Here is a 16683-nt window from a genome sequence, read left to right as displayed (position 1 = left end):
CTGCTGAAGATCATAAAGCTTGCTCAGCAGTGACATCAGTATTGCACGCCAGGCTTGTCTGCTGGCAAAGCCTTTACTCCTTTCCAGCACCCTCCCCGCTGCCACTCGGCAAGAAAAACAGCGTGCCTCACCTGGAAGGCTCACCGTGCATTCAACAAGTGTGCCCCCAAATATTTAAAAACGTTTTGGTGAAGGGAAATTATTACTCTTCCAGTCATTACACGCATTTAAACATATAACAGGCCCACACATATAGACACTGGGACCCTTCACTGCGTTGTGCCTCTGGTCTTATCTCGGAAAAACAGAGCAACACAATGGAACAGCTTAATTCCCCTCGTTACAACTTACACAAAAGCCAGAGCCTAACGGTGCCAAAAGCAACCGGCCTTGTTTACATAAGGGCTGAAAGCTAATAGTTAACTTTCTCCCCTTCCAGAAAAAGTAAATAACGCCTCATTTTACAACTACAAACGAGTGAGCTCGTGTAAAATGTCATAAAATGGAGAAGAAAACATTCAATCAAAAAGAAAAACGGAAAGGTTGATTCCAGCGCTCCCTCTCCCGCTTTCGCTCGCGTTCCCGGCGGGTCGGGCCGCGCAGCCTGGGTCCCCATCGCCCCCGCCCAACTCCCGTCGGTGGCGCCTGGGGCGTTCTGGCTTCCTTTCCCGCCCGGGGCAGCGCGGCTCCTCTCGGAGAAGCCCGTCCCAGAGCCAGGCCTGGAAAAACAACAGCAAGAAACTTTGGCTGGGTTGGCGGTTCAGTGGAAAAAAGCACTCCGGTTCGGTTCGGGGCTGTAGCCGCCGGTTCCGATTTTGTGGTGGGGGTGGGGGGTTGAGGGGGTGGGTCACCACTCGGTCAGGTTCAATGGCGTACGTGCGCGAGGAGCCGCTGGGTAACTTATTGAGCGCCCACGGTCTACAAGGGGGGGTGTGCGTCCAGGCGCGCGCTGGGTGCGCGGGGAGGGCGCGGGCGCGCGGAGCCGGCGAGAGGCGCGCAGGCCGCGTGCACGCGCGGAGCCTGGGGCTGGGGGCGGGGAAAAGGGGGAGCGGGTGGGGTGGGGAGGGCGGTACGGGGTGGGGGGTGTGTCCCCTGGTCTCGCTCGTTCACTCGCTGGCGGGCGCGCTCTTCCGCTCCCTTCCCGGGCGGGAATCCGGGCCGGGTTGTGGCCGCGGCCGCGTACGTGAGCGCAGTGTCCCGGAGAGGGAGGGCAGGCCGGCCAGGTGGGCGCGAACGGAGCCTGGGCGGGCGAGAGGGCGGCCGGAGCGGAGCCGGGCAGTGGGCCGCGCCGGTGGGTGTGCAGGGGCGACGGCAGCTGCAGCCCGGAGCCGAGCCGAGCTGTCCAAGCCGGAGCTGTCCGGCCCGCGCTGCTGCTGGTGGCGAGGCGAGGCGAGGTGAGCTGTGCTGGGACCTCGCAGCGCTGCAGCCCCGAGACGGGGGCGGCCTGAGAACTTCCCACGCTCCGCACGCCCTCCGGGGCCGGGTCGGGGCCTGAGGGCCCGGGAGGCCGGAGCGCCGGGGCAGTGGCGGGTCGGGGCGCGGGGACGCTGCGGCAGTGCCCGCGCTGGCTGGGTGGGGGTGGCCGCTCGCTCTCCCGTGTGCCGCCTTGTTTATTTCGCTCGCGGCCGGCGCTCGCCAAGGCACCCCCTCCCCAACTTTGAACGGTTGTCCAGAGTCGCTTCTCCGACGGAGATTGACCTGCCCCCCTCCCTGACCCTTTCCGGCTGGGCCCCCAGCCCAGCCCTCCGGTGCCCCGCGCGTTCCTGCCCACTCTACCGAGCGAGCGAGCGAGCGAGCGCTGGGCTCCGGGGCGCGCGGCGCGACACACCCTCTACCTCGGGAGCTGGCCCCCACCCTCTCTGTCCTCTTCTGTCCACCCCCACTTCCTTCCGTGCGGTTAACTCTGCCTCTCCTCACTGGTGGCCCCTGACCCTCCTAGGAGCTGGCACTGTGGGCATGTGGGGTGCCCGCGGGGGGCCCGGATGGGGAGTTTGTCATGTGCAAACAATTTAAAGGCAGCATTTTTCTTCCCTGCCTTGGAGTTGAGGGCGCAGCGCCTTCACTTTAGGATTGGCTCAGGAGCCTAGAGAAGCCCACCTGCCAGGCGGTGAGAGGGCGCTGCTGCCTCTGTGATTTCTGGCAGCCCTGGCCAATTCCTGGTGTCTTTTGGAGCACTTCCACCGGCGGGCATGGTGCCAGGCTGCCAGGCGCAAGGGTTGCCTATAGGCCACCACTAAGTTCTTGACACTCCTCTCTCCAGAAAAGTGTGTCTGGTCTAGTTTGCCTGAGAGCGAGTCATCCACAGACACCGAAGGCCTTTTTTGACACCCGCCTAAGGTGTTGTGTAAACAGAGGTTTGGGTCCCAAGGAACTTGAAACACAAGGAAACATAGCAATGAAGTTCAACTCTACAGGTACTTGTGAGGAGCTGCTGTGTGCTCAGCGCCATGCCAGGCTCTCTGGGAGAGGATAAGAGGCACACAAATCTGAGGCCTCACAAAACCTGTTGACCAGGTGGGAGTGATTTCTGAGTTCGCGTTCAAATGCATGTGTTATGGCCGCCTAAATTCTGTAAATGCTGGGGGGCAGGGGGCCATATCAAAGGAAAGGTTAGAGTTGGGGAATGGATTTACAGTCCTAAGCTCTGCAATAAATTACGCACTGGAGATGACTCACTGGCAAAGGGCCAAAGGCAGGAGGGGAAGAAGTAACAGGTGCAAGAGGTTGCAAAGGGACTACCAGCAGAGAAGAGGTTCCAACAGGGATCCCGGGGAGGGAGGATACAGACGACACACGAGATGATGCCTGCTAGGGTTTATAAACTCGGGAAGGGGACAGGAAGACGAGAGCAGGTAAAGTAAAACTCAAGATAGTGCACAATTAATTTAAAAATGCAATGTATAGAACAGGTGCTGTTTGAGTTCAGAGACGCGAGCTACGGGTGGGAATCGCCAGGCCTATATTCCTGGAAGACGAGACCCTTGAGACAGGGCGGGCCGTGAGGTGCGAATGAGCATGGCCTTTCCGAGACGAGACAAGGAGACGGCCTTGGCCAGACCAGGGAACATTTCCTGGACAGCAGGAGATAAAGATGGAGAGGAACAATGGTTGAGATTGTCAAAGTGCTCGAAAGCCAGACTGGGAACTCCACTTGACCCTGGGTACTGCGGAGATATTCAAGTTCTTGAGCCAGGGAGTGACACAATGAAAGGGTAGTTGGAAAGGTGTTTAAAAAGGGATATTAGGAGACGCATCAGTTAGGCAGTTACAGTTGTGGAGTGCCCAGGGTTTGGACCCGGGGTAACTGGACATGGAAAGGAGGATGCGTTTTAGAAACAGTAACATTGAAATAATCTGTTTGACAGGGGCAGGAGGAAGGAAAGAGATGGGCGGAAATTAATACCTTGTGGAAATCGATTCCATGCCAAGGCCTTGGAGTCGCTGTACTGGTAGTTGGTAACTCGAGAAATCGAGAAGTTGGAAATGTGTGTTTTGGAGAGAAGTAATTGACACCCAGGCTGCAGAGAAGTTTTGTGTTTTGTCAAGACATCCAAACATAGGTGTCCTGCAAGCGACTGTGACTCTGAGATTGGGGGGGGGAACCGGGGTGTATAGTGTGGAAAAGGCTGCCAAGGCTGGGAGAAGGAAGGCACCCCGGAAATACGTGGGACATCTTCTTGGTCACAGGGACGGAGTGGAGGATGCTAGTGAGGGTCCGAATTGTTAGACTCTGTTCTGTATTGCCATTCAAATGACATCTCCTGGTCCTGACCCTGCAGTTGGCAAAACTCCTCTGGGAAATTGAGGGTCCGAGGAGAATGGGCTGCTTTTTCTTCTAACCATGAGTGTGATGGAAGCGGGGAGTGGAATGGAATTTGCTAAAGACATACATTGCTGGGTTTTGAAACGAGCTGAACTTGCTCTCCACTGAGAACCTCAGGCTAGTCCTGGTGTCCCACTCATGGGTGGAGGTGGGGAGCAGCTAGATGACCTAACGGAGCAAGGAGGAAATTTTGGCTTGAGGATACTGCGTTTCCCAGAGCCAGGCCAGTTCCCAACCTGAACCATTACCAGTTCCCAGGAATCCAGCGACCTGCCTGCAGAGGTCTTTCCTGAGCTCTGAATTCTGCTTTCTTGTTGCAAGGGTGACTTGGGGTGATTTGCTGAACAAATTCCCCAAGACTCAACTTGCAACATCTGAGGGCTGGTGAATGGGAAGGATGATTGCAAAAAGTTGCAGAAGGAGTGGAGAATGTAATTGCATTTCCTCAGCCTCTCTGTTTCTTGGAGATGTAGGATCGGTGATCTAGCAGGGGAAGTGACTTGCATAGTCCATCAGACTTTAAAAAATATATATATATATTTATATATTTATTGATCTCAGAGAGGAAGGGAGAGGGAGAGAGAGATAGAAACATCAGTGATGAGAGAGAATCATTGATCGGCTGCTTCCTGCATGCCCCACACAAGGGATTGAGCCCACAACCCAGGCATGTGCCCTTGACTGGAATCAAACCTGGGACCCTTCAGTCTGCAAGCTGATGCTCTATCCCTTGAGCCAAACTGGCTAGGGCTATTTTTTTTTTTTCTTTATAGGGAATGTATGATGGTCCAAAAAATTGCACGGAGCAGTAGTTGCGCTAATTCACTCTTTATAGAGCAGTGTTTTCTGCTCTCCCGTGGCCTCGTCCACTCAATCACGTATGTAAAAATCTAATTCAAGTTCATAAAATACTACTTTCCTTGGCTTGGTACAGTCTCCACTGCTGCTTTTATTTTCTATTCTATTATTTTTCATTTAAAAATACTTGTCTCCCACTAAATTGATTTAACCACTCTGGAATGGATCCTGCCCCACAGTGTGAAAAACACAGTTACGGAGAATTTTCACATCTTGCGAGTGTTTGTTAAGCTGCTCATGTGCAGAGCGACCCTTATTAGTGCTGTGGGCGGAAGGAAGCATGAGGAAGAGACTGGAAGTTGACAGGCTAGTTGGAGTGTTAAGACAGAGCTATGATTAAGGAGCAGGGCAAAATGATTAAATGCCACAATGAAAAATAGTTACCCATAGAGTTCAGAGGAAGGGGTGAGCAACCTGTGCTGGAGTGCCTTGGAAAAACTGTTTGGAATAGGGCAGGAAGTCTGGGGTAAACCTTTTCAGGGCGGGTCTTATGGGCTGTAGGAGGTGTAGCATGGGCAAAGACTTGGAGTTGGGGATGTACACGGTGTGTGCAAGAGTGATGAGCAGCGCGTAGGCAGAATCAGGTTGGCAAGGGGGGTTTAGGATTAAAGCGTAGTGTAGGGGTTACAAGTAGGTGGCCCAAAGAAGATGTTCAGTCTTCAGACGTGTTGTCATTTGTACTACCCGAAGGTTTTTATGAACGTGGGAGCGATCCAGAAGACCTCTGGATTTGGGATTGCCTTAAAGAATCCGATCAGGCAGGCTCCTAGAGCTGAGTGGTGGCTGCTCCCTGGGTGTGGGAGACAGGTCTTGTGGTCTCTCGTTGTCATAGTCCCAGCGCTCGCTGTTGCCTCAGTCCAATCGCTTTACATCGCTGCTTAGTCCTGCAGGTCTTTGGGTGTGTGACCTGGGTCTTCAAGAGGATTCAGGTAGGAGTCTGACCTGACGGAACCTCAGATGTTTGTGTGCAAATGATTTATTTTAGGCAAGTCCACAGCACTTTCTGAGTTGCTATTGGCTGGGACTCGGCAACATTTTTTTTTTTGATGGGTTGGAATGGTACTTATTGGAGGGCTTTGTGACATATTCTCTATAGTGAGACAAATTTCTAGTGACCCCAAGATCTCCCAAGCATTCCCCTTTTCCACTACCATGGCTGCCATGGTTGGATCGAGGCTTCTGGCATGTATCTTCTAAGAACGAAGTCGAGGTAATAACTTGGTGAGATGTGAGTCATGACTGCCAAGTGCCGTATGACATTAGACTCTCGGGAGCTTTGGTTCTGAGTCAATAGTAAAGGAATAGCAGGGAGAGGAGCTGTGCCATTTCTTCCGGTACAGCCTTACTCCTAGGACGTCCCCAGGGGGTAGGCCTCCAGGGTCCAGAGGTTCATAATGAATACGGAATAACTGGTCCAAGCCCAGGTGTTAATGCAAACGGTTCCTGGAAAACTAGGCTGCTTTTAGGGCCAGCTGAAGTGAGTAAGTTCAGGCCTCTGTGGTCCTGAGACAGATTGGTGTACCCTGGGAGTCCATAGCCACTTGTTATGCCTCCCCAGGTGAGCTACAGGTAAGAGGGACTGAGCAAAAGACACCCTGTTTGTGTGTGTGTGTGTGTGTGTGTGTGTGTGTGTGTTTACAGATTGCACAATCTGATTATTTTAAAATACTGCTTTTGTAACATTAAAAAAGAGTTGAAACGGAAGTGCTTTTTGCTTAAAAAAATGTGTGGCCTGAGGATGCTAGGATAATCAGGAGCCCGCCGAATCGGATGAAATGAAACCCATTGCCTGTTTTATATGATGGTTTGGTTACTAGATCAGAGAAATGATGTAGCAGCTTTGGTACACTTTGGCTTTGTAGGAAAATATTTAACAGTTATTTGAATATGATGGTAGAATGTGAGCTCGATGGTGTTATTAATTTATTTTGATCGTGCTATTAATAGGCAAAACCTGTTAATTAGTGGCACCGCGTCAGCCTGGAAGGGGGTCTGAAAGCAAGTGCCATAGGATTCTGTTCTTGGTCTTGAGCTGTTCCCCGTTTTTCCAGTGCGTGGACGAAGACACACAGGTGGGAGGAATTGCTTATTTAGTAGGTAAGTCCACGTTCAAAATCACCCAGAATGAGGCCCAAATTTAAAAAAGAAATTCAGTAAGAGATACATGAAAAGTCTGATTCAGTTTTTAAAATTTGAATGGTAATGTGTCGAGATGTTCATACATTCTAATCAGATAATCCTACTTCTAGAGATATACTTGAGACCATATCCAAAATGTAGATGCTGTTTTATGCACAGAGATTATTCAGAGCTTTTTAAATAAACTATTGTGAAAAATTGGAAATAACCTTAATAGCCAATGGTATGAGTGGACTGGAAGCAATCTATAAGTGAATGTGTCTTTTTAATAGAACTAGAGGCCCGGTGCATGAGATTCATGCACTGGGGGGGGGGGGGGGTGGTGGTCCCCTCAGCCCTCGGGGGATGGGCCTAAGCCGTCAGTCGGACATCCTTAGCACTGCCACGGAGGCGGGAGAGGCTCCCACCACCACCACTGCACTTGCCAGCCATGAGCCCGGCTTCTGGACTTCTGGCTGAGCGGTGCTCCCCCGGTGGGAGCATACTGACCACCAGGGGGCAGCTCCGGCATTGAGCATCTGTCCCTTGGTGGTCAGTGTGCATCATAGTGACCGGTCGTTCCACCGTTCGGTTGATTTGCATATTATCCTTTTATTATATAGGATATTAAGGGCATTCAAAATAATGGTTAGGAATAATTTTACAATAATATGGACAAGTTTATGTTAAAAGTTAAAGTGCATCTGCACTGTGATTTCAAATCTTAAAGAAACAAAAGTATATAGAAAATGACTGGAAGGAAATTACTAATTTTAATACTGAAATACTTAGTACTGGTTGCTTCTTGAAGGATCAAGTTGAGTGACACTCTTTACATTTAAAATTTATTACTTGTGTTTTTATAATGTGTGTGTATCACAGTGGAAGAAACAGTGTCATATATATATATATATATATATATATATATATATATTTCCACTTTATTTTTTAGAGCAAGTTTTTTATTTTTATTTTTTTAATATATATTTTATTGATTTTTTACAGAGAGGAAGAGAGAGGGATAGAGAGTTAGAAACATCAATGAGAGAGAAACATCGATCAGCTGCCTCTTGCACACCCCCTACTGGGGATGTGCCCGCAACCAAGGTACATGCCCTTGACCGGAATCGAACCTGGGACCCTTGAGTCCACAGGCTGACGCTCTATCCACTGAGCCAAACTGGTTTAGGCTAGAGCAAGTTTAGATTCACAGCAAAATTAAAAGGAAGGTAAAGATTTTCCATAAAACCCCCTGCCCCCACACATGCATAGAAAGCTTCCCACATTAACAACATCCCCCACCAGAGTGGTGCATTTGTTACAACCGATGAACCAACATTGACACATCACTATCACTTTACCTCCATAGTTTACATTAGGGTTCACTCTTGGAGTTGTATATTCTGAGTTTGGACAAATATCTATATATATAAGAGCCTAAGCGACCGTTACAACCAGATTGACCGGTTGACCAGTTGTGATGACATGCACTGACCACCAGGGGGCAGACGCTCAATGCAGGAGGTGCCCCTGGGTAGTCATTGCACTCCCACAGCCAACCTCCTGCGACCCCTCCCCCCAGGTCCCGATGGGGGGGAGTTGGTTGGCCAGCCAACCTCCCGCGGTCCCTCCCCTCGGCCTGCCGGCCCCCTGATAGGCCTCAATCGCCAGCCAGGCCGAGAGACCCCACCCGTGCACGATTTTGTGCACCAGGCCTCTAGTATACAATAAAATGTATCCACTATTATAGTATCCTACTAGAGGCCCGGTGCACAGATTCGTGCACTGGTGGGGTCCCTCAGTCTGACCCGCACCTTCTCGCAATCCGGGACCCCTTGGGGGATGTTGGATAGCCGGTTTTGGTCCGATCCCCGCAGGCCCATCCAGACAGGAGGGAGCCTGATTCTTGCAGGCCCCATCCAGACAGGAAGGAGCCCAATCCTGTGCATTGAGTATCTGTCCCCTGGTGGTCATTGTGCATCATAACGACCAGTCAACCAGTCGTTCAGTTGCTTAGGCTTTTATATATATAGATGGAGTGCTTTCACTGCCCTAAAAACCTCTGTGCTCTGCCTGTTCATCCCAACATCCCCCCAAACCCCTGGCAACCACTGACCTTTTTTACTGCCTTGACAGTTTTGCCTTTCCACAGTGTTCCATAGTTGGGGTTACAGAGTATGCAGCCTTTTCAGTTTGGCTTCTTTCACTTAGTAATATGCACTTAAGCTTCCTTCGTTGCTTCTCACGGCTTTCTTAGTGCTGAATAACATTCCATTGCCTGGATGTACCGCAGTTTATTCTAAATTTACCTACTGAAGGACGTCTTGGTTACTTCCAAGTTTTCGCAATTATTACGCATAAAGCTACTATGAACATCTGTGTGCAGGTTTTTGCGTGGACATAAGTTTTCAACTTTTTGAGTAAATACCAGCGAGTGCTGTTGCTGGATTACATGGTAAGAGTATGTCTGGTTTTGTAAGAAACTGCCAAACTGTCTTCCCAAGTGGCCGTACCATTTTGCGTTCCTACCAACAGTGAATGAGAGTGTCTGTGGCTTCACATCCTCACCAGCATTTGGTGCTGTCAGTGTTCTGGAGTTTGGTCATTCTAACAGGTGTTTAGTGGTGTCTCGTTTTAATTTGCATTTCCCTAATGACATGTGATGACATCTTTTCATGTACTTTTTTTTTTTTCTTTTTTGCCATCTGTAGGTCTTTGGTGAGGTGTCTGTTAAGGTCTTTGGCCAATTTTTTAATCAAGTTGTTTGTTTTCTTATTATTGTTTTAAGAGTTCTTTGTATATTATGGCTAATAGTCCTTCACCAGCTGTATCTTTTGCACATATTTTCTCCTAGTCTGGTTTGTCTTTTCTTTCTCTTAAACACTGCCATTTTAAAAACATTTTATTGTTCAAGGACAGGATGGGGAAAAGTAGATGGTACATTCAGTGATGTATCTTGAGTACCTACCTGCCTTTTTTTTTAAAAAATATATTTTTTAATGATTTCAGAGAGGAAGGGAGAGGGAGAGAGAGATAGAAACATCAGTGATGAGAGAGAATCCCTGATCAACTGCCTCCTGCACACCCCACACTGGGGATCAAGCTCGCAATCCAGGCATGTGCCCTGACCGAGAATCGAACGGTGACCTCCTGGTTCATAGGTTGACTCTCAACCACTGAGCCACAGCTGCTGGGCTGTCCCTACCTGCTTTGGGTCACACACAGGATGAGGCACTGGAGTCACAAAATAAGACAGTTCTTGATCTGAAATTGATAATCTAATTGAAAGGGTCAGACCCACAGGTGAACAGACAAGCACAGTGTAACCGTGGTAGCAACTCCACACATGCTGAGGAGGGGCAGATCATGTGGGAAAAAAGTTTTGAGGTAGTTTTATGTTTGTGAGAGTAATGTGAGCCCTAAGTGGGATGAGGCGTTTACAAATTGAATCCAGTTCTCAACTGGATCAGGAATTCATCCATCCAGTCAAGGGATCTAGTTTTAAGAACCTCTGCTGGTCATGTGACATGTGGACTACCCGGGGGGGGGGGGCATTATTTAAAAGAAACACGAGCCAGCAAGACTATCCACAGGAAGGCGACCAGGATGGTGTAGAATCAGGAATGACTGGAGTGGACTCATGGGGTGGGCACGTGACAGAGCTTGCAAGTATTTTCGTGGTTATCAAGCATAGGAAAGGGTAGACCTGCTCACGTTTGCTCCTGCTGTTGGAATTTGACCGGTGGGTAGAACAATGGTTTGATCCTCTCTAGCTTCAGATTCCCCATCTGTGGAATGATTACACTGAGGTTGATGAGCTTTAAGGTTCCTTTTAACCCCAAAGACTAGGAGGGCAGATTTTCAGTTCAGTAGGAAACAGGGTTTTCCAGCTGACAGAGCTGCCCAGCAATGGAAATGTTTGCCCATAGACTAGTGAACTTCTCATTATTGGAGGTATCCAAGTTGGGTTGAATGTTATTGAGCAAAGATACTGTAGAAGAGAAGGACACAGATTAGGCTGACCTCCAAAATCCTTCTCAGTCCTAGGGTCAGGTCATTAGGTGGTTTGTCACAGCTGAACGAGAATATGGATGAGGGGCTCTACCTGTAGTTGCATAGGATCTGAGTCAATAGCATCATGTCAGCTCTTTTAAAAATGTTTATAAATGGTGTCTCCCAGCATTTCCGGGAGACTCTTCTACAGTCACTTTCGAGAACGGGGCAGGACTCAGTTTGTGGGCACAGGGCTGCAGAAAATGGAATTTGGTCTTTAGGGAAGCGAAAGGTTGGGTAGAAATGGAAAATAATAATAAGTAAAATAAAAGACTAATATTGGGTATATTGGCCAGTTCTAGCAGGAAAATGAATGAACCAAGGTGGGACCCTTCAGTTGAATGATGTGTGCTCTGCTTGGCTTTTGGGGACCTGGGAGTGCCCTTGACCATCTCCTTTCAGTGTCCAACACCACAGATTTTTATCAGCAGGAATAGCACTGTCAATGCCATCCTGACACCTGGGAAGAGACCGAGCCTTGGGATTGCTCTGTAGGTTTAGCGACAAAGAGGAAAAGGGATGGATACATTTAAAGAAACTTTTGAGTGGGATTTCCTAGTGTGTGTGTATGTGTGTGTGTGTATGTATATATTTTATATCAGGCAAAAGTTTGTGGTTTAAGTAAAAAAATTTTTCATTTTTATTATTTATCGTTTACATGTAGAAAATTTGATTAGTTTAATATTGCCTAAAGTTTACTGAAATTTACAGTTGATTTAGAAACCACCCTGATTATTTAACACTAGAGGCCCAGTGCACAAATTCGTGCATGGGTGGGGTCCGGCCGGCCCAGCCTGGCCCCAATCTGGGTGGATCGGGGCCGGGCCTGTTGGGAGGAGGAGACGGTGGTAGGTTGGCCAGCCGGCCCACCCCCGATTGGTGTGGGGGGGGCAGTTGGGGGCGGAGCTGGCCGGGGGGAGGGGCCCATTGGGGGCGGGGCCTGCCAGGAGGAAGGGCTGCAGGAGGTTGGCAAGCCAGCCCCGCCCCCTGTTGGGGTGGGGGGGGGGGCGATCAGGGGTGGGGCCAGTCGGGGTGAGGGGCCGCAGGAGGTTGGCCGGCCAGCCCCGCCCCCAGATCAGGCCACCTGCAGTGGGCATCATGGCGACCGGTCGTTCTGGTCGTTACAGTGTTCCGGTCACTGGCTTTTTATATGTATAGATTTTTAGATTTTTCTTCCCTGGTATTTTTGAATTACCTTTTTTGCTGGTGCGGGCACTGCCGGGGCAAAATCACATAGCACACATTTCTTAGAGAGCTCTGCAAAGAGAATAGAGGCTTATCTCAACTTTGGAGAACATCACAAGATGACTTCTGTCTTCACATGATCCAAGCTCACACGTTAGCATTTGAAAAACATCCAGTATTTGGCAAGAAAGTGCTCTCTCTTCACATGGAGTAAAGCAGTTTCGGGGTGCACAGCTTAGGGAATGGCAGTTTTAGAAGCATATAAAAATACAGGCAGAACTTGGTTATTTGGAACTAAAGTTGGAAATCTGTGCCTTGGTGACCAAGGGCCCGGTTTTCCTTGACCTCAGTACCCTTTGGGCCCACACAGTGTATGGCACATCAGCTCTGCTTGTTGAATTGCTATGAATTGGTTCTCTGGGCCACATAGAGTGGATATGGGGGAAAAACGTACACTACCATATGCTTAAAAAAAATTTTTTTTAAAGCAAAATACAATGAGGAATAATAACAGTTCTCAGCCTATTTTGTCCTTTGAGTATTGGGAAGTCATAAAAACACTTTTAGGAAAAACAACCACACTCGGCGGCTGTTTTTCAAAGTGCAGGGGGAATGAGAAACTCCCTCTCCTCTTTCCATTTTTCTTCTGCTGCTGAAAATGAATGGCTCCTGGTGTGCCGTTCTTAAATTCATGTGTCCTCTATCCATTTTAATCTTGTTATCTATTTTTATGGCGACTGTCGCCATGGTGCTCTGTGCTCTTTACATAGCATAACAGGGATTTCAGATGTCTGATAGGGCAGCTCAAAGTTCTGCTGCAGCTGGCAGAGAAACAGCGTTTCAGTTGCTCTTTTTTTTTTTTTTTAAATTGAGGTATAATTTGCATACAGTGGAATGCTCAGATCTTAAGTGTGCTGGTTAATCAGTTTTGACAAATGCATTTGGAGACAGAACATTTTCATCACCCCAGAAATGTTCCTCGTGACTATTTCTAGATTACCCACCCCCTCCTCCCCGCAATCAGAAGGACCACAGCTCAGGTTAGTTTTGCCAATTAGGTTCTTAAGATTCAAATTTTGTGTTTCTGGGGACTTTATACATAGTGCTTTGAAGAGATGGAGGGGGTGTGTGCTTAAAAATCGGTACCCTGCCAAACCCGGTTTGGCTCAGTGAATAGAGCGTCAGCCTGCGGACTCAAAGGTCCCGGGTTCGATTCCGGTCAAGGGCATGTACCTTGGTTGCGGGCACATCCCCAGTAGGGGGTGTGCAAGAGGCAGCTGATCGATGTTTCTCTCTCATTGATGTTTCTAACTCTCTATCCCTCTCTCTTCCTCTTTGTAAAAAATAATAAAATATATTTAAAAAAAAAGAATTAAAAATCGGTACCCTGTGCCCTGGCTGGTTTGGCTTAGTGGTTAGAGCATTGGCCTGTGGACATAAGGGCTGTGGGTTTGATCCCCAGCCCTAGTCGGGGTGCATGGGGGAGGCAACCAATCGACATGTCTCTCTCATGTAGATGTTTCTCTCTCCCTCCTCCTCCCCCTTCCTCCCTTCCACTCTTTCTAAAAATCAAGGGAAAAAGTATGCTCCGGTGAGGATTAACAACAACAACAACAACAACAACAAATCAGTACCCTATATGGTTAGGTAGTCCTGGTGAGTCAGGAATATTTTGGAGCCTGTCTAATGGGGTATTCAGATTTTTCTCAGTGTCCACAGGGTCCAGATTAATGTTAGGAACAAGTGTGATGGGGCGAGGGCTGCCATTATTGGCGTGTGTGTGTGTGTGTGTGTGTGTGTGTGTGTGAGAGAGAGAGAGAGAGAGAGAGAGAGAGAGAGAGAGAGAGAGAGAGTTTGTTGTGTTGGAGAGCTGGAATCCTCAGCTAGAAGAATTGGAATGATTCCTAGGACATCCCTTTGGATTACCCAGAAGCCCCCAACACACTTTCTCCCTTTTTCCTGCCTCTTCCTTGAACTAGCACATAAGTTACAGAGTTACAGAGTTGGGCTTGTAACATTGAAACAAGATCCCTGTTGCGAAGCCCGGATGCTTTGCACTGCTGAGCTGTCAGCCTCGTGGGGAAGCATGCGCCCCCAGACATATTACTGAAATGTATTGAACAGGGCCAGTGTCTTTCTTTTTTTCTTTTAAGTTAAATGAAATTTTATTGCACAGGGAGTAAACGAACACCTTCTTCACAGGAAAGCAAAGGCAAAAACCTTCCAGAGCAAACGGAATCTTCCTTGACAACCACTCCTAATCCAGCCCTTCCCCCAGAGGTCAGCGCTGTTTCAGGTTTGCTGGTATTTTTCAAATGCTTTACATACTTGCAATTATACCCATAGCGCTTCAAAAAAAGAGAAGTGCTTTGCACGGCACGTATTGTCCCCCGCTGCCCCGCCCCACAAAGGCACATCTTGGTGATTGCTTCCAATCCTTAGGTAGGTCTTCTTGATTCTGTTTAACTCCTGGATGGCCTTTCTTGGAACCAGAGGCGAAACTGTTGTTCAGCCTTCCTCTCACTGGTGGACATGTAAGGTTATTTCTAAACCCTCTGCTGTTACAGATGTTACCGTCAGCTTGGCTGCACGCGCCTCTTTGTGGCACAGGTGAGTGATTCTCTAGGGTAGACACGGAGAAAGGGGAATTGCTGTGTAATAGGGCACTTTACTTTTAAATCCTAATGAAGACACATGGCAGGGACAGTTCCTCATATGCTCAGACATGAAGCGATTGTTTTCTAAGGCTAGCACAGGATTTAGGCTGTGCTGTGTATGTGTGTGCCCCTCCCCCGTGAGTTAGCACTGGTGGCCTGGAAGGGGTGGGGATCGAACCCACAGCCCCTAGGTCCACATAGTTAGTTCTGTCTGGTCCCTCCTGGGGACTTCGGCCTGCATGTTGATTGTGGCTGTGTGCAGAGGAATTGCAGGATGGACGAGCAGCACATTGTGGACTGCATGGCTGGAGACCTTAACGCATCTGTGATTTTTTTTTCTGTGCCGCTCTACAATACAGAGTGCCTTACCCTCAGTGCTCAAGCCCAGGGTGAGGTGTGTGGAAGCATTTTAGTGTTCTTAGAAATCCAAAAAAAATCTGAAACACTGTCATATCCTTGGACAGTTTCATTCTATGTGGAGAAGGACAGCGTGCGTCTCTGGATTTACCCTTCTTGGCCTCATCTCTAGATCTCTGAGAGCTCCTGGAAAACATAGGAATTCTTCGTATCCGGCCAAACCCATGCCAGTGTAGCAAGGAAGGGCACGCGCTGCTGCCGCTGGTCACCGAGCTGGTGAGAGAGGCAGAGCCCTTGTGCGGCCTGCGTTACTTCCCATGCATCCGTCGTCAGACCCCTCACACAGGTGCTGATCAAAGTAGTTCTGGACCTGACCCCAGGGGAACCCCAGCGTTGCATTCAAGCAGTGGCCCAAGCCCGGGAATGCATTGATATTGCCTGCTTCTGGGGTTCGGAGGCGGCTCCTCTTTGGGGCTCCCGCCCCTGTCATTTCAGGATTTGGTGACGGCGGCGTTAGCGCCCCACCTTACCGCTCCCATTTGCTAGATTCTCACAGGACTCTGCTGGCCTTGATCCCTCTGGCTGCGTTGGCGTGCCCTCCGCCTCCCACAGCCCGTGTAGGCGACTGTCCTCTGTTTGTACAACTTATTTTTACGGTTGGCCAAGCTTCCAGTGTTCCCAGGGCGGAGGGTTCCCTGCTTTTACGGGGGGTGGGCGGCAGCGCGCTGCTTTTTGTTTTCAGCACTTGTGCAGTGGTGCCGGACACAAGGCTGTGCCGTTTGTTTGCTTTGGCCCTCGTGACCACGACAGGGTGACCGTCTGATCGGCAGTGGCGAGGAGGTCCCTTTCCTGGATTCCGACCGTTGGCACAGGGCTCTTCGTGATTTCGATTTTTTTTTTCTTTCCCTAAATGTATTGCACTGCCCTTGTCAGTATTAAATTTTACTGGCCGGTTTCCCCTCTGCTTAATCATTCCTTAAGTTTGGCTCATTGCTATTCAGAGTTTGGTGCCTTTTTTTTTTTTTTGTGGCTAGCATATATGGAGCCCTCGGTGCCAGGCACAGTGCCGAGTGCCCGAGGTGCGCGTTTTCCTTCCTCCCCAGGGTCCTCTCTCAGAGGAGTCAGAATCGCTAGGAAGCGGAGCTTGATGGCTCTTAAAAACCAAGGCACTGTGTGTGACAGGGTGGCCTCGCGCCACCCTCACGTTACCCCGCGGAGGAGGAGCTGCCATCTCTCCCGCGGGAGAGGCGAGGAAACTGAGGCCCAGGGAGGGGAAGTAATGTGTCTGAGGTCACATGATTGGGGAGTTAGGGCTCCTTGGCAGCCCTGAGATATTTGGAAAAGTGGGAGATAAGAATAACCGTAGCCCAGGTCCTGGGGGAGCCCCCTGCTTGTGGCTTTGCTGCTGTCATGCCCGTTTCATTTCCTTTCCATGCCCACATTGACCTCTGAGTGACTCACGTGTTTACCAACAAGGAGCCTTGAAGAGGTCACCAGTCTAGCTTCTTGCTTGCTGCATACGCGCTTTTCCCGTAGACTGTGGAAGAAAGAGCATCGTCTTGGGGAACCGGCCATATTTAAGCTGACTTCTGTCACTTTCTAGCTGGGTGGCCCCGGGAGCATTACTCAGCC

The 16683-nt window shown here is 49.4% G+C and overlaps 1 protein-coding gene across 1 annotated transcript in view; it reads left to right on the top strand.

The window, feature by feature from the left end:
• The first annotated feature begins 1170 nt into the window (after window positions 1-1170).
• Window positions 1171-16683, top strand: part of ZNF395 (zinc finger protein 395) — a 42149-nt gene continuing 26636 nt past the window's right edge. Inside the window, 1 exon segment of the mRNA XM_054717606.1 lies at window positions 1171-1223. The gene's annotated coding sequence lies outside the window, so the exon portion shown is untranslated.

The sequence above is a fragment of the Eptesicus fuscus genome, chromosome 6 (assembly GCF_027574615.1).
Source record: "Eptesicus fuscus isolate TK198812 chromosome 6, DD_ASM_mEF_20220401, whole genome shotgun sequence".
Taxonomy (NCBI): domain Eukaryota; kingdom Metazoa; phylum Chordata; class Mammalia; order Chiroptera; family Vespertilionidae; genus Eptesicus; species Eptesicus fuscus.
This window is presented reverse-complemented; position numbering and strand designations above follow the sequence as displayed.